This window comes from Phascolarctos cinereus, unplaced genomic scaffold (assembly GCF_003287225.1).
Source record: "Phascolarctos cinereus isolate Bilbo 61053 unplaced genomic scaffold, phaCin_HiC Scaffold_5;HRSCAF=322, whole genome shotgun sequence".
NCBI lineage: Eukaryota > Metazoa > Chordata > Mammalia > Diprotodontia > Phascolarctidae > Phascolarctos > Phascolarctos cinereus.
In genome coordinates, this window is record NW_027555958.1 from 50,679,887 (window position 1) to 50,691,183 (window position 11,297).

The following is an 11,297-nucleotide window of genomic DNA, read 5'->3' on the forward strand; positions in this document are numbered from 1 at the left end:
TGCTTTGCAAACTTTAAAATGCTGTTATTAGTTTTATTAATATTAGTAATAAATAATAACATTATTATTGGGGAGAGGTAGGGAAGAAAGAAGAAAAAAAGAAACTTATATGATAATTTTGTTGTATATTTGAAAGGAATAGGAAGTTGAGCATAGTAGATTTGCAGTTTCAAGTGCAATCATTTTTTATTGTACTGTTATGAAAATGCTTGTTTTATTCCATAAATTAAAAATTAAATAAAAATTAAAAAACATTATGATATTAGCTATTATTGTTATGTAGGAAAAACCAAGTGGATGAAGAATGCCTATTGCCCAGATTATGCCATGCAGTTGACTCATAGATCTTATTCATCAGGATATAGATGACAGAGTACAATAAATTGGCCCAGAATTTGACAGGAAGAGGGAGACTGGCCTGAATCGCCTTCAGGAACCTGCAAACTCCTTTAATAATTCCAGATAATTCCAGACTTCTTCCACAAAAAAAAAATTCTATCTGTTTGATACCAGTCTTTTGCCCATGTTTTTTGTCAGCAAAGCATGGAATGTCATAGTCTCAGAAAAACTGAAAATAGGCAGATTGCAACAGATAACAGATGAAGAATGGATGGGAAGGATGACATCAGGGGGATGTATCATCAAAAAAAGAAAATGGGCTGACTGTGCGGTGAAGGTGAAGGTAAAGGCGAAAAATAGTAGGTGATAACCAGAATATCTGGTCATCAGATAATCTGTTGGTTATCTCCCTACATCAGGAGAAAGTGCGTAAGAGCTTCGAAACACTGGGTGGATTTCCAGTGGCAAAAGTAAGGGAAGATGTGGACAAGGGTCACCCGGGATGGGCAGGGAGGGTTGGTGATCAACCTCATAGGAAGGAATAGCCTGGGGCAGCTAGGTGGCACGATGGATAGAGCACCAGCCCTAGAGTCAGGAGGATTTGAGTTCAAATCCGGTCTCAGACCAGACGCTTGACACTTACTAGCTGTGTGACCCTGGGTAAGTCACTCAACCCTAAGACAATGAAACATCTTCTCTTGAGGAGGCTGCCAAGATCCTTCTACAGATGACTGAACCTTTCCTGTATTTAGCTCTATCTTCAAAGTAGATAAAAACCTTTGCCCAAGTTGCTCCATGTTTAGAAATCCTCCACCCTCAACTTGACTCCCTTCAAAACACAATCAGGTATGACCTCTGACTCACTTTTCCTTATCTCCTCAGATGTTAGTGTTCTCTCCCTCTTAAATAATAACAATTTTAAATCATCTTATTTATTGCACAATGTTATGGAAATGCTTGTTTGATTCCATGAATTGAGAATAAAATAAATTTTAAAAAATTAAATGATGGCAATAACAATAATTCACATTTATGTGTTGCCTTTACAAAGCACTATACAAATATTATCTCATTTTATCCTCACTACAAACTGAAGAGATAGGTGCTATTATTATACCCAATTTACAAATGAGGAAACTGAGGCAGACAACGATTAAGTGACTTGCTCACAGACATCTGCATCTGCATTTGAACTCAAGTCTTTCTTGCTCTAGGTCCATCAATTTACTCACTGAGCCACCTAGCAGCCTCTTGAAATTATTTTGATTTTATATATTTATCATTTATTTATTTCCTTATATTATTATATGTTATATACCTTCAGTCTGGTTTAACCTGTCAGTCCAGACAGTTTTACAAGGGTGTGGCCACTGCCCACAATACAGCTTCTTAGAGCCACAGGTGAGAGCTGGGTGAAAGGTAGACATCAAAGGTGGGTGAGCAGCCCTGAAAAGGACTCGACAAGCCCACCCACCAGAGGTGCCAGCCTTCCCTGAACACACATCCCACACAAGCTTCAGACCTGTCAGTGAGTTAGGGGTTTGGCTACCCCAAGCATATGAAGACTTCCCCTGGTGGAATGGGTGGATGAGAACAATTTGTCCCAATGGCCACAAAGCTGGCTGAAGCAGGCACTGTGGAGTTTAGAGCTTGGCCAGAGGTCAAAGACGCCAAGGTCACCCACTTCATCCTGGGCCATCGCCAGTCATCTTTGACTTTTGTCTTGTCACTGGTCTTTGATGACTTTGGAAGAGAGAGTGAGGCTGACAGCTTGGTACAACTCTGCCTCACTTCATGCAATTCACGAACAAGTCAAGATATCGCCCCAGGATGTCATTGGTCCTCCCCGGGAATGAAGGATGAACAACACTCATTGTTATATATCACATTGTTATGGTATTTAAATTTTTGTTTTATATATATTTTTCCATTTCGTGTACAATATTCTGACTTTCTATTTATGACCTGCCTAAAAGTCACTTCTCAGATATATACATTATATATCAATAGTATGTGTGTTTATGTATATATTATGAAGAGATATATATATATATGTATGTATGTATTTTATATATATATGTATATAACTTTATTTCCTTTCCCTCTTCTCCCAAACAAGTGATCTTCGTTCCTCAAGGGCAGGGAGAGTCACAGTACCTTGTATATGTTATTGTTGCTCAGTTGTTTTTTCAGTTGTGTCCAACTCTTCATGACCCTTTCTTTTTTTTTAGTTTCTAGGCAAGGATACTGGCCATTTCCTTCTCCAGCCCATTTTACAGATGAGGAACCCAAGGCAAACAGGATAAAGTGACTTGCCCAGGGTCACACAGCTAGGAAGTGTCTAAGGGCAGATTTGAACTCAAGAAGATGAGTGTTCCTGACTCCAGGCCTGGCACTCTATCTCGTGCACCACTTAGCTGCCCTACTTGCATATAGTACACACTTAATAAATATTGACTTGGATTGAATCTGCAGCTCATGTTCCGATGAACCCGGTGAAAGAATAAAGGGACTCAAATGAAAACCTAGGCAGATAGCAGAACAAAGATAGCACAGGTTAACGATTAAAGCCATCAAATCCAAACCTCCCACCCCGCGGATGCCATAATAAAGCAGATACATGCTGCATACTGCTGTTCTGGAAGGCCCTGGAAAGCGTTAGGGCCACGAGAAGCACTAGCTAAGAGGCCAAATCAGAAATGACAAAAGTGGCCATCCACAGAATGATGTCCCATCTCTAAGTCCTTCTGGTCCCCGTTCCTTCCTCAATCTCACTCCCGCTACAAAGGGATTGTCTGCAGAATAGAGATGCTAGAGGAGAGATGCCCTGGAGCTGCTTCTCCAGTGCTTGAGGAGGGGATGTGGAAGCCGAGGCTGGCCCCTTACTTGTCTGGCCACTTCTTTGCCAGTTCTCCAGCCATACCCCGACCCCTGTGCCTGCATATAAGACCCTCTTCTCATCACTTGCCAACTCTTGATGATTGACTGACGATCTCATCACCAGCCATGAGTTCAATCATCATCCCTCTGTTGATAACACCCAGATCTGCACATCCAGAACTCATATTTCCCCGAGCTCCAACTCTACAGTATCACATGCCTGCCAGATATTTCTACTTTGGCCTCTCAAACTCAACAGTCCAAAAAAGAATTTATTAATCAATCGGTTTTTAAAATTCTTACTATATGCGAGGCACTGTGCTAAGTACTGAGACTACAAAGGATGGTTAAAAAAAAAGTCCCTATCCTCAAGAGGCTTACATTCTGTTGAGGAGGCAACATGTAAGTAACTAGGTAAATACAAGATGTATTCCAAGTAGATGAAAGGGAATCTGAGAGGGGAAGGTACTGGCAGCTGCAGGGGAAGGGATATGCCAAGAGAGGTTTCCATTATATTTTCCCCTAAACCCATCTCTTCTCCTAACTTACCTAATTCTATCCGGGACACACTAGGACCCTCCAAGTCTCAAGTTTTTAACCTCAGAGTCAGCCCTGAGTCCTTCCTCTCCCTCACCATTCATCTCAGATGAGTTGACAAATCTTGTCCGATCCTACCTCTCAGACATTTACCTAACGTGTCCCCATCTCACTATTCATACAACTACTCCCTACTTTAGATTCTCATTACGTCATACCTAGACTATTGCAAAAGCAGCTAATTGGCCTCTCTTTTGCTCTCCCATCCATCATTGGCCCAGTCGCCAGCTTAATATTCCTAATGTACAGTTAGGACCTCACCTGTCTCCTGCTCAGGAAGCTTCCATGGTTCCCTGTGTCTCTGGAATAAAATACAAACTCTTGTGGCTCTTAAAGCAACATAATATGGCCATAGGCCATCTTCCCAGGCTTATTTCATAGGATTCCCCCTCGTACTCTCTTTTTTTCTGCCAGTCTGATCTACATGCTCTTCCTTTACACCACATTCTGTTTCTTGTCTCCAGGCTTTTAGTCTGGCCACCTTCCAGGCCTGGAGCACTCTCTCTCCACTTTGACTGTAAGATTCCCTAGCTGTTTCCAAGGCTTTGGTTCAAGAGCCACCTCCTACGAGAGGCCTTTCCTGATCCTTCAGCTGTTAGCATCTTCCTCCTGAAATTACTTGGTATTTATTTACTTCTCTGTGCACATGTTGTAGCCTTCCCCGCTCCAATAGAATGTAAACTCTTTAAGGTAAAGGTCCTTCCTTTCTTCCTTCTTTTTTTCCTTCCTTGCTTCCTTCCTTCTTCCTTCTTCCCTTCCTTCCTATCTTCCTTCCCTCTAATCATCCTTCCCTATTTTCCTTCCTTCCTTCCTTTCTCCTTTCTTCTTTCTTTTCTTCCTTTCTCCCTTCCTTCCTTTCCTTCTTCCTTCTTTCCCTTCTTCCTTCACTCTTTCCTTCCTTCCCTCCTTCCTTCTTCCCTTTTTTCCTTCCTTCTTTCTCCCTCTCCTTTTTCCCTCTGTCCCTTCCTTCCTTCCTTCCTTCGTTCCTTCCTTCCTTCCTTCCTTTCTTCCTTCCTTCCTTCCTTCCTTCCTTCCTTCCTTCCTTCCTTCCTTCCTTCCTTTCTTCCTTCCTTCCTTCCTTCCTTCCTTCCTTATTTCTTCCTTTCATTCCTTTCTCCCTTCTTTCCTTCTTTTCTCCTTTTCTCTCTTCTTTTCTTTTTTTTCTTCCTTTAATTTCTTTGCCCAGAGCCCCAACCCAATGCTGTGTATCTAGTAGGCACTTTGGATAAATGTTTGTCATTAACAAATGTAATGCCAGTCACTTAAGTTGGAAATCATATAGTTCAACCTCTAATTTTACAGATGAAGAAACCAAGGCTTATAGAAGTGACTTCTAGATAGATCATAGAAAGCCAGGATGTGAACCCAATTTCCCAGACCCTAAATTCAACACTGCCTCACACCTAGTGCTCAATGATATCCTCAGACATCATGGCTAGTACTGGATTCTGCCAAGGCTGAGTCTGCCCAAAGCTAAGCAGCATTCCCGAGTTTGCGGATTCTCTTTCTCAGCTGCTCTTCGTTCCCCTTTCTGCCTCTTTTGACATATGCAGATGTGCTTCAGCTTAAACCTGATCTTTTAAAAGATCTTAAAGAACAGAGCTGTCACAAAGTCAGTTTTCAAGGAGAACATATTTGCATCTTTTTTTCTCCATTAGTACATTAATTGCAGATAATAAAGATATTTAGCAACAGAAGAATAGTTGATGATCCTGAACTATAATAAAAAAAAAAGACTTGCCAAGAGCCGTTCCTTTGTTAAGAAAGAACTTGCTCTAAGAAAATTGGAGGCTGTGATTCATTCCTGCACTGGAGAGATGTTAGTATAAGTGATTCAGAGTATCAGGCTGATGCGTGCTCTACAAGCCAGTTAGGATGCACCCAGCTCACCAAAAGGGTCAATAACTAACTTCCAGCATCACCTTAACAAGGAAGGCACCCCCATGGAAATGGACATGCTTTTTGGGAGGGTTGGTTTAACCTGAAGACACTGCTGTATGGTGATCCCTCACAATCAGTGCAGAAACAGGCTGCCCTGGGAGGAAAGACACACGGCATGCCCAACTGGCAGAGATTTGGCTGAAAAAATGGCTTGCGATATGGTTGCTTAGGAATCCTTAGACAAAGATTCAATCCCCATCATGCTTTCCCAAGTGAATCAATCCCAAGACTAGGCTTCTGTCCTTTGCGGGTGAACTGTTCTTGAACTATGTCTATGGGATGATGCCATCACAGTGACTGATGCTTCTAGGTCTCTGCCGATCCCATCGCCAGGTGGAAGAATCATGGTTGATCAGTTTAACAGTTTGGGCACAGTTCTCTGCCACTACATGCAGACTTTTTTAAAGAACAGATCAAGGGCAAATATATACTTTAGAAAGTCAATGTTTTATTTTGTTTTGTTTTTTAATGTGGAAAGGAGTCTTCTAGATATAGGGAGGGGCCTATATCTCTGATGCTTACTACCTATATGACCCTGGGTAAATTGTGGGTACTGTGTGGTGCAGTGGATAGAGCACTGGACCTGGAGTCAGGAAGATCAGAGTTCCAATCTGGCCTCAGATACTTACTAACTGTGTGACCCTGGGCAAGTCACTTAACTCCTATTTGCCTCATTTTCTCATCTGTAAAATGGGGACACACTGGAGGAAATGGCAGACCACTCCAGTAACTTTGTGAAGAAAACCCCACGGATAAGTCCATGGGGTCACAGAGAGTGGGACACAATTGAACAACAATAAATCACTTAGTCCCTCTGGCTTCATTTATAAATGACAAGGCTGGCATCTATGGTATCTGTGACCTCTGAGGTCCCTCCCAGCTCCAGCTCTGTGATCCTACGGCCCCATCACATAATCAAACATATTTCGATGCCAGTGTAGGTGGGAATGGAAAAGCTAGGTGATGCCATGGAAAGAGCACCAGGCCTGAAGTCAGGAAGAATTATCTCAGATGCTTATTAGCTTCGTGAACCTGGGGAAGTCACTTCACCCTGTTTGCCTCAGTTTCCTCATCTGTAAAATGAGCTGGAGAAGGAAATGGCAAACTACTCCAGTATCTCTGCCAAGAAAACCCCAAATGGGGTCAGGGAGAGTTGGACACCATCAAAAACAATTAAACAAACAAACAAAAAAATCAGGTTCAGAAATCTAACTTGGTTGATGAATTCTTTGAGTAGTCACATCAGTCTCTTAAGGTAATTCTCTCATTTCTTCTCCCCCTTCTCATCAGAATGTTTTGCTTTGGCTTTTCAGAAGTTTACTCTTGTGAGCTTCTCACTCCTCCTGGGCTGACTTCTCCTCTAGTATTTTAAACCTACTTAGACTTTATCTAAATTTTTCAAAATCTTCTCTTCTCAAATCCAGGGCATAAATCAGACTATGCCTAGTTTTTCTCTCTTTCTTTCAAAATAGAGTGATCCATCCCCTGCGAGGTTTCTATCATTTTTACCCCAGTAAACAGTCCCTTTTAAAAAAATTTTTATTAAAACTTAACTTTCATTTTTTTATAACTTAAGAAATTTTAACCTAAGAAATAAAACAAGCATTTCCATGATGTAGGAAAATAGGAAAAAAAAATGATTGTACATGAAACTGCAAATGTATTATGTACAACTTGCTTTTCCTTTTAAATACAAAATAAATTTTCATGCAACTTTTTTTTTCCTTTTTATCTTGCCTCCCCCTGCCCTGCCCTAGAGATGGCTACTATTAGACAGAAATACATATCTACATCTATATCTATCTATCTATACACACACACACACACACACACACACACACACACACACACACACACCATTCTATGCATACTTCTATTTATCAGCTCTTTCTGTGGATGCAGATAGCATCTTCCTTCAAATGTCCTTTGTAGTTAATTTGGATGTTTATAATAGTCAAATGACTCAGTCACTCAAAGTTGTCCTTAAAACAATATTGTCCCTCCTCATTGGTTCCTCCTCCCTGACCCATATCCAATCAACTGACAAACTTCATGGATTTTATTCCCACCCTATTTCTCACCTCTGTCCCCCTTTCTCCACCCAAGTGGCCCCCCTCTAGTTCAAGCCCCCATCATGTCTCACCTAGACCATTGCAATAGCCTTCTAATTGGTTTCTCTGTGTCTAGCCTCTCCCCCCTCCGATTCATCTGGCTGCCAAATGGAGATTTCTCCACCATAAATGCGATCGTGTCATTTCCCAACTCAAGAAGCTCTGCTGGTTCCTTATTGCCTCCGGGATAAAGTACAAACTGTTTGGCATCTCAAGCCTTCCACAGTCTGGCTCCAGCCTTTTTCTTTCCAGGTTTATTGCACATTACTTCCCTTCACACAATACTCATTTCAATCAAGCTGACCCACTTGCAATTCCCCATACACTCCATCCTCTCTCCCAGTTCCATGTCTTTGCACAAGCTGGTGCCCAAGCCTTGAATGCATTCCCTAACCACTGCTACTTTAGAAAATCCCAAGCTTCCTTCAAGGCTCATTTTCTTTTTTTCTTTTTTCTTTTTTCTTTTTAGGCAATTGGGGTTAAGTGACTTGCCCAGGATCGCACATCTAGTAAATGTCAAGTGGTTGGTCCAAGGCTGGATTTGAACTCAGGTTGTCCTGACTTCAGGGCTGCTGCTGTATCCACTACACCCAGCTGCCTCCAAGGCTCGTTTTGAAGGCCAATTTGTATATGAGGCCTATCCAAAACCCCTCCTACTTCACCCCAAGTTTATGCTGCTTGTCCCCTTGAAATTATTTTGTCCAAACTTTGTATTTCCTTACCTGCTGACAGAATATAAGCTCTTTGAGGGCAAGGAGGGTTTACTTTTCAGCTCTGAATCCCTGGATATGAGTACATTGTCTGGGACAGAATAGATGCTAGGTGTGTGAACTTAGCCAAGTGACTTCACTCTGTTTGCCTCAATTTCTTCATCTGTAAAATGAACTGAAGAAGAAAATGGCAAACCACTCCAGTATCTTTGCCAAGAAAATCCTCAAAAAGGGGTCACAAAGAGTTGGGCATAACGGAAAACAACTGAACAACAAATGCTCATTGAATTGCATTAAAAATAAAATTATCATTAAGATATTATTAGCTACTGTGCTATGGTCAGAAAGAATTCTAGCTGATGTCTGTATAAGGGGGTGAGGATGAGGATACTTGGGGGAGTTTCCCAATCAAATTGACCAACTTTCACAGTAAAGAGCCTTTGTCTGAGACTTTGGAAATCACCTTTCTTTATAAAGCATGGAGATGCTTATTGTCACCTCGTTAAGAGAACAGGAGAAATCCCGATTAGGTCTCAAAAACCCAGGCTACCCTGCCATGAACAGGCTAGAAGGGAACTACCTTTTGGCACCCCCTGGGAGATGAGTTTCAGTGAGTAGGGGCTACCCTCCAAGATGATTTAGTTGGTTCAGACTCTTAGTGTGACAAACTTTTGTCTAATGAGATCATTATGTAAAGGACTTTGTAAAATTTAAAGTGCCATATTAATGCTTTGTTATTATTGTTCAATCATGCCCAATTCTTGGTGACCCTATTTGGGGTTTTCTTGGCAGAGATACTAGAGTGGTTTTTGCCATTTTCTTCTCCAGCTCATTTTACAGATGAGGAAACTGAAGCAAACAGGGTAACTGACTTGTCCAGGGTCACACTGCTAGTAAGTGTCTGAGGCCAGATTTGCACTCAGAAAGATGAGTCTTCCAGAATTCAGGCCTGGCACCATATCCGCTGCGACTCCGAGTTGGCTCTTCCACCCATGTAGCCCAAAAGGAGAGTCCCTGCACCTGAACAACTGATCCACTAGCCACCTCTGCCTCCAGCTTTAAAGATGGCGACAGCCAGTAAAGTGGTGAAAAGGCAGGAGTGTGTTGGAGAAGCTCCCAGAAGCTACGTGGGCTTACTCACACAGACCCCCAGAGGGGTCATGGACAGTGTTCCTGAGACCCAACCTTGATGAAGGCTGATCTTCAGAGTCTGATAAGGGTTTAAGATCCAAGGCAGAGTTTGACCTCTGCCCAGGCTTTTACCCAAAAGGGCTCAATGATTAAGTGGTACGGCTCTCCAATCCCTTCCTGATTAGGAGGTCCCTGAGACATTCCTTCTCACTCTTTGAACCTTAGATTTACACATTCACTCCTCTATGCAGGTGGCGCCAAGGCACCTGGGAAAACCTTGGAAAATACAACCCAATCTAGGAACTCTGATAACGAGGAAATGTATGTTGTCATGTCCTCAGCAGATGTTTTGGGGAGTATCTCACGGGGAGGACTCTTTGAAGTTAGGCTAGATTTTCTCTATATATCCTGTACCCTCAGATGAATAAACTGAGTCAGTAATGCTGCTCCGCCTGGCCCATGTCTCAAGTTATTTCACGCCTCTCCATTCAGTGTACAATCTGGTTGCAGGCAACACAACGTCCCACGTAGAGGAGGGGAAATCTAAAACCGCTTTGTGATATGAGCTTACAAACCACTACAATGACGAGACTTTTTTTCCAAACTGCACCTCATACATCATACTATAACTGTGAAGTTGATTTTTTTTTTTTTGGCTAGGCAATGAGGTTAAGTGACTTGCCCATGGTCACACAGCTAGTAAGTGTCAAGTGTCTGAGGCCGGATTTGAACTCAGGTCCTCCTGACTCCAAGGCCAGTGCTCTATCCACTGTGCCACCTAGCTGCCCCAAAGTTGTTTTTTTTTAACCGAAGTTTAAGACTTTACCTTTATCCCTACTGAATTTCATCTCATTAGATTCAGTCTGGTGACCTAGACTATCGGGACCATTTTGATCCCTGACTCTTGTTACCAAGGATATTTAGCTATTTCTTCTAGCTGTTTGGTATAGACATCTGACTTTGGGTTTTATTGTTGACTCCTTTCTTGGATCATGCCATAGGATTCTGTGGTCCTATTCTCTCCACATTGTAGTTATACTTTTTGGCATCTAGCTTCCTGGACATACATGAACATTTTTTTTCTCTTTCCTTTCCTTTTCTGCTCCTTAATGAAAACTTTTTTTTTTTGGTGAGGCAATTGGGGTTAAGTGACTTGCCCAGAGTCACATAGCTAGCAATGTTATGTGTCTGAGGTCAGATTTGAACTCAGGTCCTCCTGACTGCAGGGCCAGTGCTCTATCCACTGTGTCACCTAGCTGCCCCAATGAAAACTTTTTTATTAGATTTATAGGCCAAGAGGCAAATACCTTCTTACCAGTCTCCTTTCAGATATACTCAATTCCTGGTTAGGAATATGTCTTTCCTAATATTTTAAGCCCAGGTTTAGAAAACCAAATCTTGTTTTCAGAGGCCACCTTCTTAATTATTCACTTCCCTAACTGATTTTTCTCTTCCCAATCTCTCACCTCACTTAGATAGGCAGCAGTGATAAAAATGTTACCTGGGCCTCTAAAGTCTTCAGCATCTTTCCCATGACTTCATAATCTTTATTAATGTTTTATAGACTTCTGGTAGTATCCTCTATAGG